Raw genomic sequence first — 22,455 nt, forward strand, 5'->3', positions numbered from 1 at the left:
CACCTCTATGCAGATGACACATAAATCTTCTTTTAGAACTACGTCTCTTTTTCCCTCTAATATCAAAGCTTCTTCTTCCTCTAAGACAACTCGACATGGGTGTCTCACCACCTCAAGCTCAGCATGGCCAAAACTGAACTCCACATCTTTCCTCCCAAATGTACTCCTCCTTCTAACTGTTCATCACTGTTGACAGCACCACCGTATCTCCCATCTCTCAATCCCCAAATCTTAGCATCATCTTTGTCTCCTCTCTCCCTTTCAATCCCCATATTCAGTTTGTCACTAAATCTTTACCTATTTTTTCACAAAATCTCCAGAATCCACTCCTTCCTTTCCATCAGATCAACACGATAACCTTGCCATGAGACTTGATTTCTCACTCTCTTTCACCTCTCACATTCAGTCTGTTTCTAAGTCCTCTCAGTTTTTCAAAACTCCACATTTCTTAGCCCCCATCACCAGGCCACGATCCTGGTCCAGGCACGGATCATATTCCAGTTTGATTACTGCATCAGCCTCCCTGATTTCAGCCTCCGATGTTTCTGCTCTAATCTGCTACTTGGATCAGCGTTTTAGAACATCTGTCTGAACAGATGTCTCTATCACTATAAAAGATCAATGGAGATCCATTCTCCTCTGCAGCAAAGAGAAATTCTTGGCCACTGGCTTTAATCATTTGATGAGGTCTCTCCTTGACACCTTTCCAATCTCATCTCTTACTCCACCCAGTGTGTCCTCTCTGTTCCTCCCAACCTTACCTACTTACCGATCCTCATTCTTAACTCTCCCTCTTATGACTCCTGTAGGTTATGCTGCTTGTCTAGCAACCAGTGACTGTCCCTGTCTCACTAACTCACCCATCTCTGACCAGGTCGGTCAGAGGAGAATGGTGTCATCCCCTCCCTTGTGCTCACTTATGAGACCAAATGCCAACTCCATGGCCAAAGGGGATTGCCAGCATAATCTGGTGAGTCACCTCTCAAATCTGAATGCAGAACATCCTGCACCTAATACTCTAAACTATAAGATACATGAGAAGTAGCACGAGGGAAAAAGGATTGGCCTGAGAGTCAGAGGACTTGGGTTCTAATCCTGGCTCAATCACGTGTCTGTTGGGTTACCTTGGGCAAGTCAGTTAACTTCTCTGTGTCTCAGTTATCCTATATCCAAAGTGAAGATCTAATATCTGTTTCTCCTCCTAGTTAGACTGTGAGCCCCCTGTGGGACAGAGACTGCATCTGACCTGATAAACTTGTGTCTATTCCAGCACTTAGAACAGTATCTGACACATAGTGAGTGCTTAACAAATACCATAATTAAATGTCATAATTATGCAAGAGAACTGTGAGCAATGATACCATTGCTCATTCATGGCAATTAACAAATCAGTCCAGGATTCCATCTCCAAAAGTAACCACTTGCTATTTAGAGGAAGAGTATGGTGGTTTCCCTCCTTGTAATTCATCATAATGGTCGAGGATGTGTGATATATATTTAATGTATTCAACATAGATATATAAGAAAGCATAAATTTTCTCCTCCATTCATAAACTTCCTTTCTAGAAAGCCACTGTGTACTTCTCCTTTGAAATTCATTCAACTCCCTCTTGAACACACTGATCATTTGACCTCTATAACTTTCTGTGCTTGTGAATTCCATGGGATTATCACCAGCAGTTCAAAGTCTTTCCTTTAGTTTATTTGGTATCTAACACCTTCAAGCTTCAGTAGATGTCCCCTCATTCGGGCGTTGTGGGATTTGATGAACAGCCCATTCAAATTCTTCCTACCCATACCCTTCATGAATTGCCATGTCTATAATAATAGTTTGGGCTACAGGAGGAAATTTGAAGATTTCCTTGCTCCCTCCTGGTTTCCTTTGTCTCTTTTTAAAATCAATAAATATAAATTGCCTTCCCTCTTGGTGCACCACCCTAATTGGTCAATCAATGGCATTTTGCACTTGGATTTGCAGTCCCTGTCCCACGGGGCTCACAGTCTAAGTAGGAGGGGGAAAAGATATCAGATCTTCACTTTAGAGTTAGGATAAGTGAGGCACAGACAAGTTAAGTGACTTGCCCAAGGTCACACAACAGAAAAGTGATTGAGCAGGCATTAGAACCCAAATCTTCTGATTCTCAGACCCATCGTTTTTACGCTAGGTGACCTTGTTCACCCCATCCCTCAGCTCCACAGCACCTATGTAAAAATCCATAATTTATTTATTTAATTTCTGTCTCCCACTCTAGACTGTAAGCTCCTCGTGGTCAGGAACAGCACGGCTCAGTGGAAAGAGCCTGGGCCTGGGAGTCAGAAGTCATGGGTTTTAATCCCAGCTCCCCCACATGTCTGCTGTGTGACCTTGGGCAAGTCACTTCATATCTCTGAGCCTCAGTTACCTCATCTGTAAAGTGGGGATGAAGACTGTGAGCCCCACGAGGGACAACGTGATCACCTTGTATCCCCCCAGTGCTTAGAATAGTGCTTTGCACGTATAAGCGCTTAACAAATGACATCATTCCTACTGAGAGCTCACCTCCTCCAGGAGGCCTTTCCAGACTGAGCCCCCTGTTTCCTCTCCTACTACCCACCCCCCGCCCTACCTCCTTCCCCTCCCCACAGCACCTGTATATATGTTTGTACATATTTATTACTCAATTTTACTTGTACATATTTACTATTCTATTTATTTTGTTAATGATCTGCATCTAGCTTTATATCCATTTATCCTGATGACAAGACACCTGTCCACGTGTTTTGTTTTGTTGTCTGTCTCCCGCTTCTAGACTGTGAGCCTGTTGTTGGGTAGGGACCATCTCTATATGTTGCCAACTTGTACTTCCCAAGCGCTTAGTGCAGTGCTCTGCACACAGTAAGTGCTCAAAAAATATGATTGAAAGAATGAATGAATATATCTACCAATGCAATTATATTGTACTCTACCAGGTACACTGCTCTGTAAAACCTCAATATATACAGTTGATTAATTCATTGATTAACTGAGCACTTTCTGTGCAGAGCACTATACTAGTCATTAGGGAGAGTACAACATGATAGAGTTTGTAGACATGTTCCCTGTCCACAGTGTTGTTTGTTAGGCACTATTTGTATAGAGAGCTCTATATTAAACTCTTGGGAGAGTGTACACAATACTGTAGAGTCAGAAGACATGGTCCCTGCCCTCAAGATAGGCATTTGGTATACATGTAAGAGATTAAACAAGCAATACCCACACTCAAGGATCCAGGACTCTAATATGAGAGAGAAGGCAGAAAAAACATGCAGTCCACAGAACTTTGTACCAGTTGATACATTAATAATAATAATAATAATGATCTCCTCACCGTGCCTCATTCTCGCCTGTCCCGCCATTGACCCCTGGCCCACGTCATCCCCCTGGCCTGCAATGCCCTCCCTCTGCCCATCCACCAAGCTAGCTCTCTTCCTCCCTTCAAGGCCCTACTGAGAGCTCACCTCCTCCAGGAGGCCTTCCCAGACTGAGCCACCTCCTTCCTCTCCCCCTCGTCCCCCTCTCCATTCCCCCATCTTACCTCCTTCCCTTCCCCACAGCACCTGTATATGTGTATATATGTTTGTACATATTTATTACTCTATTTATTTATTTATTTATTTATTTATTTATTTATTTTACTTGTACATATCTATTCTATTAATTTCATTTTGTTAATATGTTTGGTTTTGTTCTGTGTCTCCCCCTTCTAGACTGTGAGCCCACTGTTGGGTAGGGACTGTCTCTATATGTTGCCAACTTGTACTTCCCAAGCGCTAAGTACAGAGCTCTGCACACAGTAAGCGCTCAATAAATACGATTGATTGATTGATTTGTTAAGTGCTTACTATGTGCGAAGCAGTGTTCTAAGCGCTGGGGAGGATACAAAGTGATCAGGTTGTCCCATGTGGGGCTTACAGTCTTCATCCACATTTTACAGATGAGGTAACTGAGGCTCAGAAAAGTAAAGTGACTTGCCGAAGGCCACACAGCAGACGTGGCAGAGTCGGGATTAACCCGGGCTATTTCCACTGAGCCATGTTGCTTCTGTCATGATAAGAAAGAGCTGAAAAGGCTGATAATAGATGGTCCAGGTGGCCCAATCAATGGTATTTATTGAGTGCTTACTGTGCAGAGCACTGCCTAAGCACCTGTGAAAATTACCTTGGTTTTTTATAATGCTTTTATTCCACAAGCACTCTCAATAACTCATTTTAGCCCTAGATGGATCTAAGGAAATAAGAACATGGAGGCTTTTTGTGCCAACAATTTGAACCCTCTTATGCAGTAACCAGCAGAAATGCAAACCTGGTTGTTATCTCAAAAATATCGCTTTCAGACAACTTTCCATTCTTATTTTATTACATCAAAACTTCAAAAGTACCTAGTTACAATTCATTCACAAATTGGACAAGATGTGAAACTACTGTGATGGCAGCTGAGGCACTGGAGATGCTTAGGTCTGTCTCTGTCAATATAAAGTTACACTCTTTCACACAGGCACAAAGTATTCCACTTACAATCCACAGGAGAACAAAAGACATGAAAACCAATAGCCACATGCATATCTTATGAATGTTTAGTTAGTAAAAGGCTGTATGGTCATTTAGGGGAAATGCAGATATCAGATTCCAGTTATTAAAAATTAACAGTTTGGAGGCACAACTATTTAGCAAGTTAAATAGTATTTCAGGAACATTTATAATCAACTGATAAAGGAATGTTTCTCCTTCTTGACTAAAAAGGACATGTTAGCAGTAACTAACCCACCATTTAAAATAAATAAGCTTGTATATGATGTAAAAGTGCCAGAGTCATTCCATTTTTCCTTGACAGGTTACTTTACTGCTCTGTTGAAGGTTTACTCCTCAGTTACCTGTTACATAACTTTTATTTACCTTTCAACCTCCCAAAGGCTGCTGATGAAATCATCTGAATATGAAATGCCGTTCTTAATGGCACCTTGTAAAATTTCTTCACTTGTTTTTCTCCCAATCTGATGGAAGCCAAATCATAATAATGGAAATGTTTCAAGATGTTTTTAAAAATTCAAAGCAAACATTTAGTAAAAGGGATAATTGCTTGAAATGTTGCTTGACATGTTAAACTAGAAAGTGATTGATGAATCAGCACCAAAAGAGAAGCAAGATTGGGTTTTTCCAGATTAGCAAAGAACAAAATATAAAATGGTATCAAACAAAATGGAGGATTAAAAATTGATTTGTTCATTTTAGATTAGTTAGCTTATAACTAGGAAATGTACCTAAAATATCCAAAAATTCAAGGTAGGTTAGCTCAGAGGCTTGTTAATGTAATATCATTCCTTTTATCTCTGTCACCAGTGGAAATACACACCAGGTTGCTGGTAACTGAAACCATTTTCTTCTGACAGCTGTTCCATGGCTCGCTGTAAATGCCTTGGTTTTAGTCCAATTCCTGCTGGACAGGTGTCTGCATCAGAGACGCCACAAGTGGTGCAACATTCTTTAGTTAACAGTCTAAAACAAGAGGCTCAGGATTGGACCCCATATACTTCTTTAAACAGGGTCCCACCGAGAGATAATGATTGGACAGTATGGGACAAGGTGATTTCCTAGATAGACCTGTAACTACATACACACATGTGCGCATGCAAACACACACACACATATACTTACTCTCTCTCTCTCTCTCTCTCTCTCTCTCTCTCTCTCTCTCTCTCTCTCTCTCTCTCTCTCTAACCTCACAACCTTGTATCTACCCCTGTGCTTGGAACAGTATTTGGTACATAGTAAGTACTCAAAAAATATCATCATTATTATAAGCCCGTCTTTTTGCATGTCATCAACAGTGGGCCTTCACATTGACTCAGCACCTGTTTGCTCTCCAACTTTGCTCTCAGCAACCCAGGGATCTGCATTCAATTCAGCGGTTAGTAAACAGAACCATTATATTAAGCAGTTATTGCTGCTGATGACCTCAGAGCTTTTCACTTCACTAATCTCACCATGCCCCCTCAATCCCCTATCCCTAATCAGCCCATCTTGGTCCTCCTTTCCCAGTGTTGCCCCTCATCCCCCTTCCTCCATGACAACCCCTGTCAGCTCAATCCCTTCCAATCCCTCCCCACTCCTCACACTGTTCCACCCTACGATCCATCTCTCGCCAACAGCCTCAGCCATGTGTAGACTGTGGAACCTCCACTTCACTTCATCCTTAACCTGTTTCTGAACTAGTCACTATTCCTCCTTATCATTAGTGAAACCTGGCTCACCTCGAATGACACCGTCTTCACCCCCACTCTCTCCAAAAGAGGCTTCATGTTCTCCTAAGACTCACTGGGAAAAGGGGAGAAGTTAGATTCCTTTTTGTCCCCAGTGTTGCTTTAGCACCAACCTTCCTCCTTCATCTATCTCATTCTCCTCTTTTGAAGCCCATATAATCTGTCTCTAACACCCAACTCCAGTTACTAGTCACAGTCATCTTCTGTTCCCAACCCCAAACCAGACCCCTGACTCATCCTGCAAATTTCTAAACAATTCTGAAAGTTTCTAAACAATTCTGATACCTTTCTAACATTCCTTCTCTCATTCTCAATAAATACGATTGATTGATTCTCTCTCCATCCCTAAATTGATCCATGGGGACTTCAATAGCCACGCGAATTTTCTTGATGCTGTTTCCACTGCCCTTTTACTCTCACTACTAAACTCCAGTGACCTCCAGCCCCACCCCAACTAATCCACTCACCAACCTGGACACACATTCAATCTCATCATCTCAAGTTACTGTACAATCTCTATCCTCACCAACTCTGAAATTCCTCTCTCTGACCACAACCGTTTCACCTGCTTTCTTTCCCACATGCTCATTCCTGGCAAATCTGTCCCGTTCATACAAGAGATCTTCAATTTTTTGACCTCCTCCAATTTTCTGATCACCAAGCCCCATTTGGTCTCCATACCCAAGCTACTTTCTCCTAATGTACAAATGGATTCCCTCAACACTTCCCTCTCCACTGAACTCAACTCCTTTGCTTTCCTTCCCCTCCACTGATTTCTTGATTTGGTTCTGTATGTTGATATCGTGTACCCCACTGTCGACCATTTACCCATGTCCTCCCTCTTGCGAGGAATATCCCTCTCACTTCATATCTGATAAATCACTTCTCTTCCCAACTTCAAAGTCCTACTAAAAATCACATCTCCTCCAAGAGACCTTCCCTTACGAACCCCTCATTTCCCTCAGAAAGTATGTTGGGGTGAGAGGAGCAAAGTGCATAGGTTGGCTTGCAGTCAAAGATTAACTAGTTTAGGTTGGAGGGGGAGAGCTGACTGAGTTCCTTAAAGCTCCCTGATGCATGACTGGGCAACCATTGGATTATTCTAAGGAGTGGGTTGACTTCCAATGTACGTGTTCCCTTTGCACAGATATATGTCCCCCTTTATATCTAGCAGACCATCATCACTCTCTCCAACTGCAAAACCTTCCTGAAATTATACCCCCTCCAGGAGGCCTTCCCTGATTAATCTCCACCTGCCTACTCTATTTCTACTGCAACTTCAGAACTTCTTTTTCACCTAAGCTCTTGGACAATCACCTTCCCTCCAGCCTAGCACTACTGAATATATCTTTATACTCTGTGGATTTCCCCTGTCTGTAACAAAGCAGTTATTACAGATAGTGCAAAATATGTGCAAAAGGTAGTACAAATTTACAGTATGTGCAAAATATGGTACTACGCACTGGGGAGGAACAAATGGGTGAGAATAAGGCACAAGAGTCATTCTCATGACCTTGAGGTGATGGAGTGCACTGTGGTTACCAGCGTTATCACTTGGCTATTCAGTAGGTTAATGTACTGCTGCTTCGTTGTTGCACTCTTCTAGATCTATCAACGGGATGGTATCCCAATTCCCCTACCAGTCATCCAATAGAATATCAGTGAGCTCAACTGCTTCTGTCATAGCATCATCCTTTAATACCAAAGACAACTATTAAATGATGTGGTGGTTGCAACATGTTTGGAGCTCTTCTGACAAGGATTCTACTTATTTCAGACAGTGAAGTCAGCTGTTTCCCTTTCCAGAACTAGGATGATATGCAGGTCTGAAGCCTTCTTGGGTGGGTAAGGAAGAATGAACCCCTCCATCACTCTCCTCACTGCAGCCAGAGGCTCCACCAACCTCACCAGGAGGAGCACTTCAACTTCCTGCTGCCCAGAGTCCTCTCCAGCTTTATCTTACTCTTCAGCATGAGGATGCTCTGAAGAGGGGCCTGAGAAGGCCGTAGGTTCTATCCCAGAAACTGTTAAGCACAAACTGCCTCTTTCTCCCTGCCACTGCCCTTTTAGCAGGATGTCTGCCATATCCCATCTGGGGGCTCTTCAGATCCCATTCTGACTCCTGCCTTTAGATGTTGCATAACAGTCTCTCCTCCCTTAAACTTCCCACCATTTCTCCTTCTTTCTATATTGGGAATGTAGGAGAAAGAAAACAAGACAAATTGAGATTGAGGTACAGGAAGTAAATTGGTCTTAGAGGAGCTAAATGTGCTGACTGAGTTGTAGTGGGAGAGGAGCAGGGGTAGGTAGGATGGGAAGAGCTGATTGAATGCTTTAAAGGAGATGGTAAAGTGTTTCTGCTTGATGCGGAGATGAGGATGGGCATGAAGACCTACTACATCTATTGTCTTCAACTACAGATGGGTCCCTAGGGCTGACATAGTCTTTAGGAAAAAGTTGTGAGTGACCTAGAGTCTTCTCAAAACCCTAAACGTGGATAGAATAATCACAAACCTGGAGATGGAGGGGATGATTTATAATAGGGATTTGGCAGTGACCCTGTTCAGAAAGCTTTGTTTTGACAAATTCATACAGCAGTTCTTGAATTTTACAAAAGTGTCTTGCAAATTGATCTATCTGATAAAAGGTGAATAGTAATTAGCTTATAATTAAAAGCTCACTTCCATGTCTGCTGGTATAGGTGGCCTTATTCCCCACTGAAAGGTGAAATCAACCAAACAATACTGAATCCTAAATGAGTATCAGAGTACTTGCCTTTAGGCATTTTCCTCATATGTCCAGTGAGGACTTTATACACACACACAGCACACGCACCGATATACACACACACACACACATATTGGGCTGCCCCAGAAAAAAACTGATATTAGCGTGACTTCCTGATTGGCAAACTGCATTTGAAAACTTTCCCCATTGCTGAACCTTACCCTGCCCTCATCCCATTGAGTATCCCTCAAGGGAGGCCATGATGGGCAATCCCCAGAATCCAGTTGAAGGGAAGCTCAGCAGGGATGAGTGGGATGGCCTTCTAGACTGTGAGCACACTGTTGGGTAGGGACCGTCTCTATATGTTGCCAACTTGTACTTCCAAGCGCTTAGTACAGTGCTCTGCACACAGTAAGTGCTCAATAAATACGAATGAATGAATGAGTGAATGAGAGGAAGCAGAAAGCTGGCAATGCGGCAGTCAGAAAATGCCACTCAGGCAGGCCCCTGGTCCAATTAGAATTCATCCATGAAAGTACAATCTTACAGAAAAGAGAAAATCCCTTGTTTGTAAGATCTCAAGCAAGTACTCTTCAGACTTTTTAGCTTAATTGCAAAAATAGATAGTAAATCTCCCAACATAATCCGGTAACCGGATTATATTTTTAATTCTGTTAGTACAAATGCAACTTCCCTAAAATGCCTTCTGTCTCATGTTAGATTTATCAAAATCTACATAGCCACTATTTTGGTGTCCCTGTTATTTTTTGTCTTTCGCTTTGACCCATAAGATGTGTGCTATTTCTGCAAATATGTGTAGGATAGCTAATATATAAACAATTATATAATGTGCAGAGATTCAGCCAGTTGACATATGGAGAAATGTAGATGAAACATCAATCAATAGTATAACACCTACTGTGCACAGGGTACACAAGTGTTCAGGATAATACAGTAGCAAAGAAACTATTCCTGCCCATGCAAACTTTACAATTTAATGGGGAAGGGAGACGTACAGGAAGTTACAAATAGAGGTAGACATGCAAAAATAGAGTATATTAAAATGTACAAAATGCAGTGAGAAGTTATAAGTATAAATATGCTAAAGTGATGCAAATGTCCTGAAATGATAGTTTGGAGGGTATCACCCATGGAGAAGAAAAATAATTGGAGAAAGCCTCCTGGAAGAGGAGGGATTTTAGGAGGGTTTGAAGATCAGGAAAGGTGCGGTCTGGTGAATTTGAAGGAGAAGGAAGTTTCAGATAGGAGGAAGATCAAGAGCACAGAGTGAGAGAGAGGAGTGTTGAGAAAGAGACCAAAGAGAGTATGCTAGCTAGAAACAAGTAAAGTGTCTGTCTGAGGTGTACTGGGAGAGGAGAGAGGATAGGAGGGAGCAACTTGATGGAATGCCTTAACACTAAATGCAGGAGATTATTTTTGATGAGAAGATGAATGAGTCACCATCAGTGTATATTGAAGAGTGGAGAAATGTGGAGAATAGCACAGTAGAGTGAAGTGTGGACTCGATAGGGGAGAGACTGGAAGCAGGGAGGGTAATAAGAAGTTTGATGTAGTAGCTAAACCAGGATATGATGAATGCTTGGGCCAGGGTAGTGACCATTTAGCTAGAGAGGAGAGAGTGGATCCAGGAAATGTGAAGGAAAGTTTGACAAAATTTAGAAAAAAAAAATTAACGTGGGGTTGAAAGTGAGCAAGGAATCAAAGATAATACCAAAGTTGGAGGTTTCAGAATTAGGGATGATGATGGTGTAGCCAATGTTATGGAGGAGGGGAATTAGGTGGAAAGATGACAAGTTCTGTTTATTTGATCTGAAGGCAAACTGAAGCAGTTTCACAAGGAGCTCTAATCTCTCAATCAGTAGTATTGAATAATTGATAAACACATGCATAATAGCACAAGGCAGGACTTGGTGTGGTGCAGGAAGAAAAAGTCTAAGATGCAATTGGTCATTCAGACTGAAATGATGATATTATGGTTTTGAAAGAAGGCTCTGAGATAACAATGATGTCACTTGATTCCCTTGCCATCAGTCTTGCCTTTCCCAGCAATTCCTCCTTGTTTTATCTTGGTGCTTAATAGTAGTCTGTCCCTGGGCACATTTAGCTAATGGCTCAGTGGGTGAAGTGAAGGAAAATGTCACATTCTATTTCCACTTGAAGGGAAACCTACATAAAGGATATCCAACTCGCATTTGATCTGGAATAAAAATTAAGAAATACAATTTCAAAACAGTCACTTGACTGAAGAAACAACCGTGGGAAAGTTAATGCTTGAAGTAATCCAGCCAGAGTTCTTGCCTTTTATCTGAAATTAGAGAGTTTGCGGGATCCCATACTTAGCCATGGGTCAGTGCTGACTCAGACGGACAGGTGAAATCATGGAGTTGCACTGCTTGCAGAGCACTGAATACTTCTAAAATACTTCTTGAGTCTGATTTACTTGCCTGCTCACCTCATAGTAACTAATGAGATCACATCCCATGGTGACATGATTTCGGAAAGCAAGAGGCCAAAAGAAGGAAGTTCATCAGAACTTCTCCTTTCCCATCGCCACCCCTCTTCCCACTCTCCCCGCCTAGGTCCCCGCCAACTCATCCCAATCCAAACCCTCCCCACCCCTCGCACCCTTCCCCCTCCCTCCCCTCCCTCGGCAGCTGCTGCCAAGTGTGGCCTCTGGAACTCCCGCTCCATTTTAAGTAAGATCCCTTTCATCCTGCACCTATTCCTTTCCAGCTCTCTACTCCTCCTTGCCCTCACTGAAACATGGTTGTCTCTGGATGATACGGTCTCTTCTGCTGCTCTCTCCAGTGGAGGCCTCTTCTTCTCCCACTGCACCAGACTCACCGGAACAGGAGGAGGTGTCGGTTTCCTTCTCGCTCCCCAATGTTGCTTTCACACTATCCCTCCTCCCCCTTCCCATTCCTTCCCTTCCTTTGAAGCCCACATTATTCACCTCTACCACCCCTTCCAGATTCTTGTAGCCATCATCTACTGCCCCCCGGCCCCACCTCCAACTTATTTAACGATTTTGACCCCTTCCTCACCTTCCTTCTCTCCTTTCCCATGCCCACTCTGATCCTCGGAGACTTCAACATCCACATGGATATCCCTGATGACTCCTTTGTCGCCCACCTTCTCTTTCTCCTCGATGCTGCCAACCTCTTCCTCCACCCGACCTCACCCACTCACCAACTTGTTCATACCCTCGACCTCATCATCTCCTATCGCTGCACTGTGTCCACCCTCACCAACTCTGAAATCCCTCTCTCTGATCATAATCTTCTCACCTGCCTCCTCACTCACACTCCTTTCCCCTGTAAATCCATATTACTCCCTCACAGATGTCCGCTCTCTTGACCCCATCCATCTTTCTGAGCGCCTCACACCCCACCTCGCCTCCCTCTCTTCTCTGCCCAGTCTTGATGATCAGATTACTGCTCTCAACTCTACCCTTTCTACTCAACTGGACTCACTCGCTCCCCTTTCCCTTTGCCGCTCTCGTACCACAAACCCACAGCCCTGGATCACTGCCACTGTCCGACTCCTTCGCTCTTATTCTCGAGATGCCGAACGCTGCTGGCGAAAGTCTAAATACCATGCCAACCTCGTTCACTTCATGTTTATCCTTTCGTGCCTTAACTCAGCCGTCTCCTCTGCCAGACAAAACTATTTCTCCTCCGTTATTGACACCCATGCCCATCATCCCCGCCAGCTCTTCCGTACATTCAATCCCTTCTTAGGCCCCCGGTTCCTCCCCTCCTCCTTCCCTCACCCTCAAAAATCTGGCCTCCTACTTCATTAACAAAATTAAATCCATCAGGTCCGACCTCCCCAAAGTCACTCCCCCCCTTCTCCAACCCCCCCGGCTCTCAACACTCTCTGCTACTCTCCCATCCTTCCCAGCAGTATCCTCAGAGGAGCTCTCCTCCCTCCTCTCAAGTGCTACTCCGGCCACCTGTGCTTCTGACCCCATTCCCTCTCATCTCATGAAATCTCTCGCTCCGTCCCTTCTCCCCTCCTTAACTTCCATCTTCAACCGCTCACTCTCCACTGGTTCCTTCCCCTCTGCCTTCAAACATGCCCATGTCTCTCCCATCCTAAAAAAAACCATCTCTTGACCCCACCTCACCTTCTAGTTATTGCCCCATATCCCTCCTACCATTCTTTTCCAAACTCCTTGAACGAGTTGTCTACACGCGCTGCCTAGAATTCCTCAACAACAACTCTCTCCTCGACCCCCTCCAGTCTGGCTTCCGTCACCTACATTCCACAGAAACTGCCCTCTCAAAGGTCACCAATGACCTCCTGCTTGCCAAATCCAATGGCTTTGGCTCTATCCTAATCCTCCTCAACCTCTCAGCTGCCTTCGACACTGTGGACCACCCACTTCTCCTCAACATGCTATCCAACCTTGGCTTCACAGACTCCATCCTCTCCTGGTTCTCCTCATCTCTCCGGTTATTCATTCTCAGTCTCTTTTGCAGGCTCCTCCTTCCCCTCCCATCTCCTTACTGTGGGGGTTCCCCAAGGTTCAGTGCTTGGTCCCCTTCTGTTCTCAATCTACAGGCACTACCTTGGTGACCTCATTCGCTCCCACGGCTTCAACTATCATCTCTACGCTGATGATACCCAGATCTACATCTCTGCCCCTGCTCTCTCCCCCTCTCTCCAGGCTCGCATCTACTCCTGCCGTCAGGACATCTCCATCTGGATGTCTGCCCGCCACCTAAAACTCAACATGTCCAAGACTGAACTTCTTGTCGTCCCTCCCAAACCCTGCCCTCTCCCTGACTTTCCCATCTCCGTTGACGGCACTACCATCCTGCCCGTCTCACAAGCCCGCAACCTTGGTGTCATCCTCAACTCTGCTCCCTCAGTCACCCCTCACATCCAAGCCGTCACCAAAACCTGCCGGTCTCAGCTCCGCAACACTGCCAAGATCCGACCTTTCCTCTCCATCCATACCGCTACCCTGCTCATTCCAGCTCTCTTCCTATCCCGTCTGGACTACTGCATCAGCCTTCTCTCTGATCTCCCATCCTCGTGACTCTCCCCACTTCAATCCATACTTCATGCTGCTGCCCAGATTATCTTTGTCCAGAAACGCTCTGGGCATATTACTCCCCTCCTCAAAAATCCCCAGTGGCTACCAATCAATCTGCGCATCAGGCAGAAACTCCTCACCCTGGGCCTCAAGGCTCTCCATTACCTCTCCCCCTCCTACCTCAACTCAATTCTCTCCTTCTACAGCCCACCCCACACCCTCCGCTCCTCTGCTGCTAATCTCCTCACCGTACCTCGTTCTCGCCTGTCCCGCCATCGACCCCTGGCTCACGTCATCCCCCGGGCCTGAAATGCGCTCCCTGTGCCCATCCGCCAAGCTAGCTCTTCCTCCCTTCAAGGCCCTTCTGACAGCTCACCTCCTCCAAGAGGCCTTCCTAGACTGAGCCCCTTCCTTCCTCTCCCCCTCGTCCCCCTCTCCATCCCCCCATCTTACCTACTTCCCTTCCCCACAGCACCTGTATATATGTATATATGTTTGTACATGTTTATTACTCTATTTATTTATTTATTTATTTTTCTTGTACATGTCTATTCTATTTTATTTTGTTAGTATGTTTGGTTTTGTCTCCCCCTTTTAGATTGTGAGCCCACTGTTGGGTAGCGACTATCTCTATATGTTGCCAATTTGTACTTCCCAAACGCTTGGCACAGTGCTCTTCACACAGTAAGCGCTCAATAAATACGATTGATGATGATGATGATGATGAGCAAGGTAGCGGTTTGGATGGAGAGGAAAGGGCGGACCTTGGCAATGTTGCGGAGCTGAGACCGGCGGGTTTTGGTGACGGCTTGCATGTGAGGGGTGAATGAGAGAGCGGAGTCGAGGATGACACCAAGGTTGCGGGCTTGTGAGACGGTCCCCTTCTGTCTCCCAGCCGAGGTAACCCTCTGCCTCCCAGCCCATGTATCCCTCTGCCTCCTGGACTTGGTCCCCTTCTGCCGCCCTGCCGTGATCTCCCTCTGCCTCTGGGCCCTGGTCCCTCTGTGCTTCCCAGCCCTGGTCTCCCTCTACCTCCAGGACCTGGGTCTTCTCTACTTCCCGGCCCCGGTACCAATATCTCCCAGCACAGGTATCCGTATGCCTCCCGACCTTATTCCCGCTCTGCCTCCCGAGCCAGGTCCCCCACTGCCTCCCGGCCCTGGTCCCAGCTGACTCTCGGCTCTGGTCCCCCTCTGCCATTCGGCTCTGATTCCCCTCTGCCACTCAGCCCTGGTCCCCCTGAGTGCCTGCGCAGGTACCCCTCTGCCTCCTGGCCCTGCCCCCCTCTCCCTCCCCGACCTGGTGCCCCTCAACCTCCAGGGCCTGGGCCCTCTCCTTCACAGCCCTGGTTCCCCTCTGCCAACTGGTCCTGGTCCCCATGACCTCCGGCCCAGATAGCCCATTACTTCCCGGCCCTAGTCCCTTTATTTCCCGGTCCAGGTACCCCTCTGCTTCCCGGCCGTGGTCACCCTCTGGCTACCGACCCAGGACCCCTCTGCCTCGCAGTCCTGGTCTCCCTCTGCGTCCCTGCCCTGGTCCTCCTCTCCTCCTAAGCCTATTGGCCCTGGTCACTCTGTCCCCAGGCCCAAATACCCCTCTGCCTCTCTGCCCTGGTCCCCCTGTCTCCCGGCCCTGGGCCCCTCCTGCCTCGTTGCCCTGGACCTCCTCTGCCTGCCGGCCCTGGTAGCTCTGTGCCTCCCGGCGCTGGTCTCCTTCTACCTCCAGGTCTTGGTCCCCCATCTCCTGGCCCAGATACCTCTCTGCCTCTGCCTCCTGGCACTAGTCCCCCAAACCACCCTGCCCTGGTCCCCCTCTTCTTCCCGGCCCCCGTCCCTAAGTTTCTCCCTGACCTATTTTTCTTCTACCTTTAAAACCCTGGGTCTCTCTCCATCCCGGCCCAAGGACCCTTCTACCTCCTGGCCCCGGTCTCCCTAGGCCTCCCTGTCCCAGTCCGCACCACCTTTCATTGCTGGTCCCCCACTACCTCCCAGACCTGGTCCCCCGTCTCCTGGCCAAGGTACCCCTCTGCCTCCCTGTTCTGGTCCCTCTGTGTCATGGCCCTGGTACCAGTCTGCTGCCCTGCCCTGGTCCCACTCTGCCTCCCGACCCTGGTTTCTCTGTCTCCCGGCCCAGGTACCCCTCTGCCTCCTGGCCCTGGGCCCCCTCTGCCTCCAGGCCTTGGTCCCCCTCTTCCTCCCGGCCCTTATCCCTCATCTCCCGGTCCAAGTAACCCTCTGCATCCTGGCCATGGTCGCCTTCTGCCGCATTGCCCTGGTCCACCTCTGCCTCCCTGCCCTAGTCTCCTTCTAACTCCAGGCCCTTGGGTCTCTCTCCGTCCCGGCCCTGGGTCCCCTCTACCTCCCATCCCTGGTCCCCTTGTCTCCCGGCCCAGGAAACCATCTGCCTCCTGGCCCTGTTCTTCTTCTATCTCCAGGGCCTTGGGTCTTTCTCCGTCACGGCCGTAGGTCCCCTGTACCTACCGGCCCTGGTCCCCCTCTCTACTGGCCCAGGTACCCCTCTGCCTCCTGGCCCTGATCCCCCTCTGCCTCTCGGCCCTGGTCCCCCTAGGCCTCTGTGCCCCGATCCCTCCCCCTTCTCGGTCCTGGTCCCCACCGGCCTTCTGGCCCCGGTATCCCATGCCTCTGGCCATAGTCCCCCTCTGCCTCCTGGCCCTGGTCCCCTTCTGCCACCCTGCCACCGTCGTGGCCCTGGTCTCCTTCTGCCTTCAGGCCCTTGGGTCCCTCTCCATCCCGGCCCTGGGTCCTCTCAACCTCCTGGGCCTGGTCCCTGTGTCCAGACCCAGGAACCCATCTGCCTTCTGGCCCTGGTCCCTCTCTGCCTCCAGGCCCTAGTCCCCCTAGGCCTCCCGGCCTTAGTGCCCCTCTGCCTCCATGCCCTGGTTCCCCTCTGCCTCCCTGCCCTTATCACCCCTGTTTCTCTGCCCCGGTCCCCCTCTGCCTCCAGGCCCAGGTACCCTTATGCCTCCCGGCCCTGCTCCTCCTCGGCATCTATGACCTGGACACCCCCTGCCTCTCTGCCCTGGTCCTCCTGTTTCTCAGCCCTGGTCCTCCTGTCTCCGGACCCAGATACTCCTCTGCTTGCCGGCCCAGGTACCCCACAGCTTCCAGGCCCTGGTTCCCATCTGCCTCTGCCCCCGTCCCCATCTGCCTCCCCACCCTGTCCCCGTCTGCCTCCCGGCCCTGGTCCCTCTCGACATGCAGGCCCTGGTCCCTCTCGACCTGGAGGCCCTGGTCCCCTCTACCTCCGGGCCCAGGTCCCCCAGTCTCCTGGCCCAAGTTCCACTCTGCTTACTAGCCCTGGTCCCCGTCTGCCTCTCGTCCCTGATCTCCCTGTTGCCCGGCCTAGGTTCCCCTCTGCCTCCGGCCCTGGTCCACCGACTTAACGGCCGTGGTCCCTCGCTACCTCCCGGCCCAGGAACGCCTCTGACTCCTGGCCCTGGTCATCCTCTGCCTCCCGGCCCTGGTCCCTCGTCTCTAGGCCCAGTTACCCCTCTGCCTCCTCGCCCTTGTCCCCCTGTCTCCCAGCCCAGGTACCCCTCTTTGCCTACAGGCCCTGGTCTCCCACAACCTCCATGCCCTGATCCCTCTCTCAGTCCTGGCCCTGGGTCACCTATACCTCCCGGCTCTGGTCCCCATTCCCTGGTCCAGGTACCCCTCTGCCTCCTAGCCCTGGTCCCTCTATGCCTCCAGGCCCTGATCTCCCTTCGCCTCCGAGCCCTGGTCTCCCTCTGCCTCCCTGCCCTTGTCGCCCCACTTTTCCGCCCTCGTCTCCTTTAGCATCCCAGCCCCTCTGCCTCCAGGCCCAGGTACACCCCTGCCTTCTGGCCCTGGTCCTCCCTATGGTTCTAGGCCCTGGTGCCCCTCTGCCTCAAGGCCCTGCTCACCCATCTCTCGGCCCAGTTAACCCTCTGACTCCTGGCCCTGTTCCCCCTGTCTCTTGGTCCAGGTACCCCTCTGCGTCCCTGACCTGGTCCCCCTGTATCCTAGCCAAGGTTCCCCTCTGCCTTCTTTCCCTGGTTCCCTTCTGAATACCCGCCCTGGTACTCCTCTGCCTTCTTTCCCTGATTCCCTTATGAATACCTGCCTTGGTCCCCCTCTGCCTCAAGGCCCGGGTCCCCCTCCCCATCCCAGCCCTGGGTCCCATATACCACCGGACCCTGCTGCCCGTCTCCCGGCCCTGGTCCCCCTCTGCCTCCTGGCCATCGTCCCTCTGCCTCCCGGCCCAGGCACCCCGCTGCTTCCTGGTCCTTGCCCCCTTCACCTCTCGGACCTGGACCCTGTCTCGCGGCCCAGGGACCCCTCTGCCGCCTTGCCCTGGTCCCTCTGCCTCCCGGCCCAGGTACCCCTCTGTCTCCCGGCCCAGGTCCCCCTCTGCCACCCGGCCTTGGTACCCCTGTCTCCCGGCCTAGGTACAACTCTGCCCCCCGGCCCTGGTCCGCCTCTGCCTACCCGCCATGGTCCCCACCTGCCTCCCAGCCCAGGTTAACCTCTGCCTCCATACCCTGGTCTCCCCAGTTTACCGGCCCTGATCTCCCATTGCCACCCGTCTCAGGAACCCCTCTGCTTCCTGGCCCTGGTCCCCCTTTGCCTCTTGGCCCAGGAGCCCCTCAGACACCTGGCCCTGGTGCCCCTCGGCCTCCTGGCCCTAGTGCCCCTCTGCCCCCGGGCCTTGGTCTCCCTCTGCCTCCGAGCCCTGGTCCCCCTCTGCCTCCCGACACTGGTCCTCCTCTGCCTCCCGACCCTGTTCCCCCGTCTCCTGGCCCAGGTACCCCTCTGTCTCCTGGCCTTGGTCCCCGTCCACCTCTAGGCCCTGGTCCCCCTCTGCCTCCCGGCCCTTGTCCCTCACTGCTTTTCAGTCCTGGTCCTACTTTACTACCTGGCTCTGCTCGCCCCCACCCCCGACCTTCTGGCCCTTGTCCCCTTCTCCCTCCGGCCCTAGTTCACCTCTACCTCCCAGCCTTGGTTCACATCTTCCACCCGGACTTCGGCCTTCCCTGCCTACTGGCAGGATGCCCCAGTTCTTCCCAGCCTTTGTCACCTTGTACCTCCGGACCCTGGTCTCCCTCTACCTCCTGGCCCTGGCCCTTCTCTCCATCCCGGCCCTGGGTCCCGTCTACCTCCAGGCCCTGGTCCCTGTTTCCGGACCAAGGTAGCACTACCTCCCTGCCCTGGCACCCCTCTGCCTCCCAGACCTGTTCCCCCCGCCCCCCCAGGCCCTGGTCTCCCTCTACCTCCAGGACCTGGTCACTCTCTCGTTCGTGGCCCTGGGTCCCCTCTATCTCCTGGCCCTGATCCCCCTGTTCCCCGGCCCTATTACCCCTGTGCCTCCTGGCCATGGTCCCCTCCTCCCTCCAGCCCTAGGTCCCCTCTACCTCCCTGCCTTGGTCCCTGTCTTCCACCCGGACCTGACCCCTCTCTGCCTACTGGCATGGTGCTGCGGTTCTTCCCAGCCCTCGTCACCTTGTACCTCCCAGCCCTGGGTCATTCATTCATTCATTCAATCATATTTATTGAGCGCTTACTGTGTGCAGAGCACTGTACTAAGCACTTGGGAAGTACAAGTTAGCAACATATAGAGACGGTCCCTACCCAACAGCGGGCTTACAGTCTAAAAGGTCCCCTTACCCCCCAGCCCTGGTCCTGTCTCCAGATTCAGGTACCCCTCTGCCTCTTGGCCTTGATTCCCCTCTGCCTCTTGGCCTTGATTCCCCTCTGCCTCTCCGCCATGGTCCACATCTACCTCCCGGCCCTGGTCCCCATTGCCTCTCACCCCTGGTTCCCCTCTCACTCTTGGCCCTGGTCCCCTTGTCCCCCGGCTCAGGTATCCCTCTGCCTCCCGGCCCTAGTCCACCTGTTTCCCAGCCCAGATACCCCTCTTTCATTCATTCATTCAATCGGATTTATTGAGCGCTTACTGTGTGCAGAGCACTGTACTAAGCGCTTGGGAAGTAAAAGTTGGCAACATATAGAGACGGTCCATACCCAACAGCGGGCTCAAAGGCTAGAAGGGGGAGACAGACAACAAAACAAAACATATTAACAAAATAAAATATATAGAATAGATATGTACAAGTAAAATAAATGAATAAGTGGAGCAATAAATATGCACAAACATATACTTATATACAGGTTCTGTGGAGAGGGGAAAAGGGTAAGGCGGGGGGATGGGGAGGGGGAGGAGGGGGAGGGGAAAAAGGGGGCTCAGTCTGAGAAGACCTCCTGGAGGAGGTGAGCTCTTAGTAGGGCTTTGAGGGGATTAAGGTTGAGCTCCCCTTGGGGCTACCTGATCACCTTGCGACCTTCCCAGAGCTTAGAACGGTGCTTTGCAGATAGTAAGCACTTAATAAATGCCACCATTACTATTATTATTACAAATATCGACACGCCTGCCCGTCCTCGCCCCGGTCCCGCACTCAAGAGCCATGGCGACCACCGCAACGCCACAAAAGCCTAAGCTCCCGAGCGCATGTCCGCTCTGCGCCGCCGCCGCCCCCTCTGCCTCCTGGCCCTGGTCCTCATCTGCCTCCAGGCCCTAATCTCACTCTACCTCCCGGCCCTTGTCACTCTGTGCCTCCTAGTCCTGGTCTCCCTCTACCTTCAGGCAATTGGGTCTCTCTCCAGCCCAGCCCGTGGTCCCCGCTAAGTCCCCGCTACCTCCATGCCCAAGTCCCCCTGTCTTCTGGCCCAGGTACCTCTCTACCTCCCAACCCTGACCCCCGGTTCTCCTGGCCAAGGTACCCCTCTGCCTCCCGGCCCTGGTCCCCCTATGCCTCCCAGCCCTAGTTGGCCTCTGCCTGCATATCCTGGTTCCCCCTGCTTATCTGCCTCGATTCCCCTCTGCCTCCCGGCCCTGGTCCCCCCTCTCTTGCGCCAGGTACCCCTCAGCAGCCTGGCCCTGGTCCCTCAGTGCCTCCGGGACCTGGTCCCCTTCTGCCTCCCAGCCATGGTTACCCGCCATTTCTTTGTCCTGGTTCCCCTCTGCCTCCCGGCCCAGGTACCCCTCTGCCTCCTGGCCCTGGTCCGCCTCTGCTGCCCGGCCCTGGCCCCTCTCTGCCTCCTGACCATGGTCCCTCTGTACCTCCCGGCTCTAGTCTCCTAGTCTCCTATTACCTTGGGTCTCCTCTACCCATCCTGGGCCTGGGTCCCCTCCACAACCCAGCCCAGGTACCACTATACATTCCGGCCCTGGTCCCCCTGTCTCACGGCCCAGGTATCCCTCTGCCTCCTGGCCCTGATCCCCCTATACTTCCTCATCCCAGTCGCCCTCTGACTCCCGGCTCTGGCCCTCTGTGCTTCCCGGCCCTGGACTTCCTCTACCTCCAGGCCCTGGTTCCTCACTCCTTCCCAGACCTGGGTCCCCTCTACCAACAGGCCCAGGTCCCCATGTCTTCTGGCACAGGTACCAGTCTACCACCCAGCCCTGGTCCCCGTTTCCTAGGCCAGGTACCCCTCTGCCTCCTGGCCCGGACCCTCCGCCTCTCGGCCCTGGTCCGCCTCAGTCTCCCAGCCCAGGTACCCCTCTGCCTCCCGGCCCTGGTCCCACCTCTGCCGCCTGGCCCTGGTCCCCCTCTGCCGCCCTGCCCTGGTCCCACTCAACCTCCCGGCCCTGGTCCCTCTGTGCCCCCCGGCCCTGGTCTCCCTCTACTTCCAGGCCATTGGGTTTCTGCAGTCCTGGCCCGTGGTCCCCTCTACCTTCCAGGTCTGGTCCCCATCTCCAGACTCAGGTACCCCTCTACCTCCAGGCCCTGCTCCTCCCGTCTCCTGGCCCCGGTCCCCCTCTGCCTCCTGGCCTCCCTCTGCCTCCTGGCCTTAGTCCCCCTCTGCTTTCCTGCCCTGGTCCCCCTCTGCCTCCTGACCCTGGTCCCCTTCTTATTCCCTGCCCTGGTCCCATTCTGCCTATGCACACAGGTACCCCACTGCCTCCAGGCCCTGGTCAACCTCTGCCTCCCAGTCAAGGACCCCGTCTCCCAGCCCAGGTGCGCCTCTGCTCCCCGGCCCTGGTCCCCCTGTCTCCCAGCCCAGGTATCCCTATGCCTCCCGGCCCTAGTCCCCCTCTGCCTCCCGGCACTGGTCCCTCTGTGCCTCCCAGCCCTGGTCTTCTTCTACCTCCAAGCCCTTGGGTCACTCACCGTCCCTTCCTGGGGTCCACTTTACCTCTTGGCCCTGATCCCCCTGTTTCTCGACCCACATACCCCTCTCCTCCTGGCCCTGGTCCCACTCTGCCTCCCCGGCCTGGGCCCCTTCTGCCTCCCAACCCTGGTCCCCCTCTGCCTCCCAGTCCTGGATCCTCCCCGCCTCTAGGCCTTGGTCCCCCTGCCTCCAGGGCCACGTACCCCTCTGCCTCCTAACCCTGGTCCCCCTCTGCCGC

The sequence above is a fragment of the Tachyglossus aculeatus genome (assembly GCF_015852505.1).
Source record: "Tachyglossus aculeatus isolate mTacAcu1 chromosome 12 unlocalized genomic scaffold, mTacAcu1.pri SUPER_6_unloc_4, whole genome shotgun sequence".
NCBI classification, from domain to species: domain Eukaryota; kingdom Metazoa; phylum Chordata; class Mammalia; order Monotremata; family Tachyglossidae; genus Tachyglossus; species Tachyglossus aculeatus.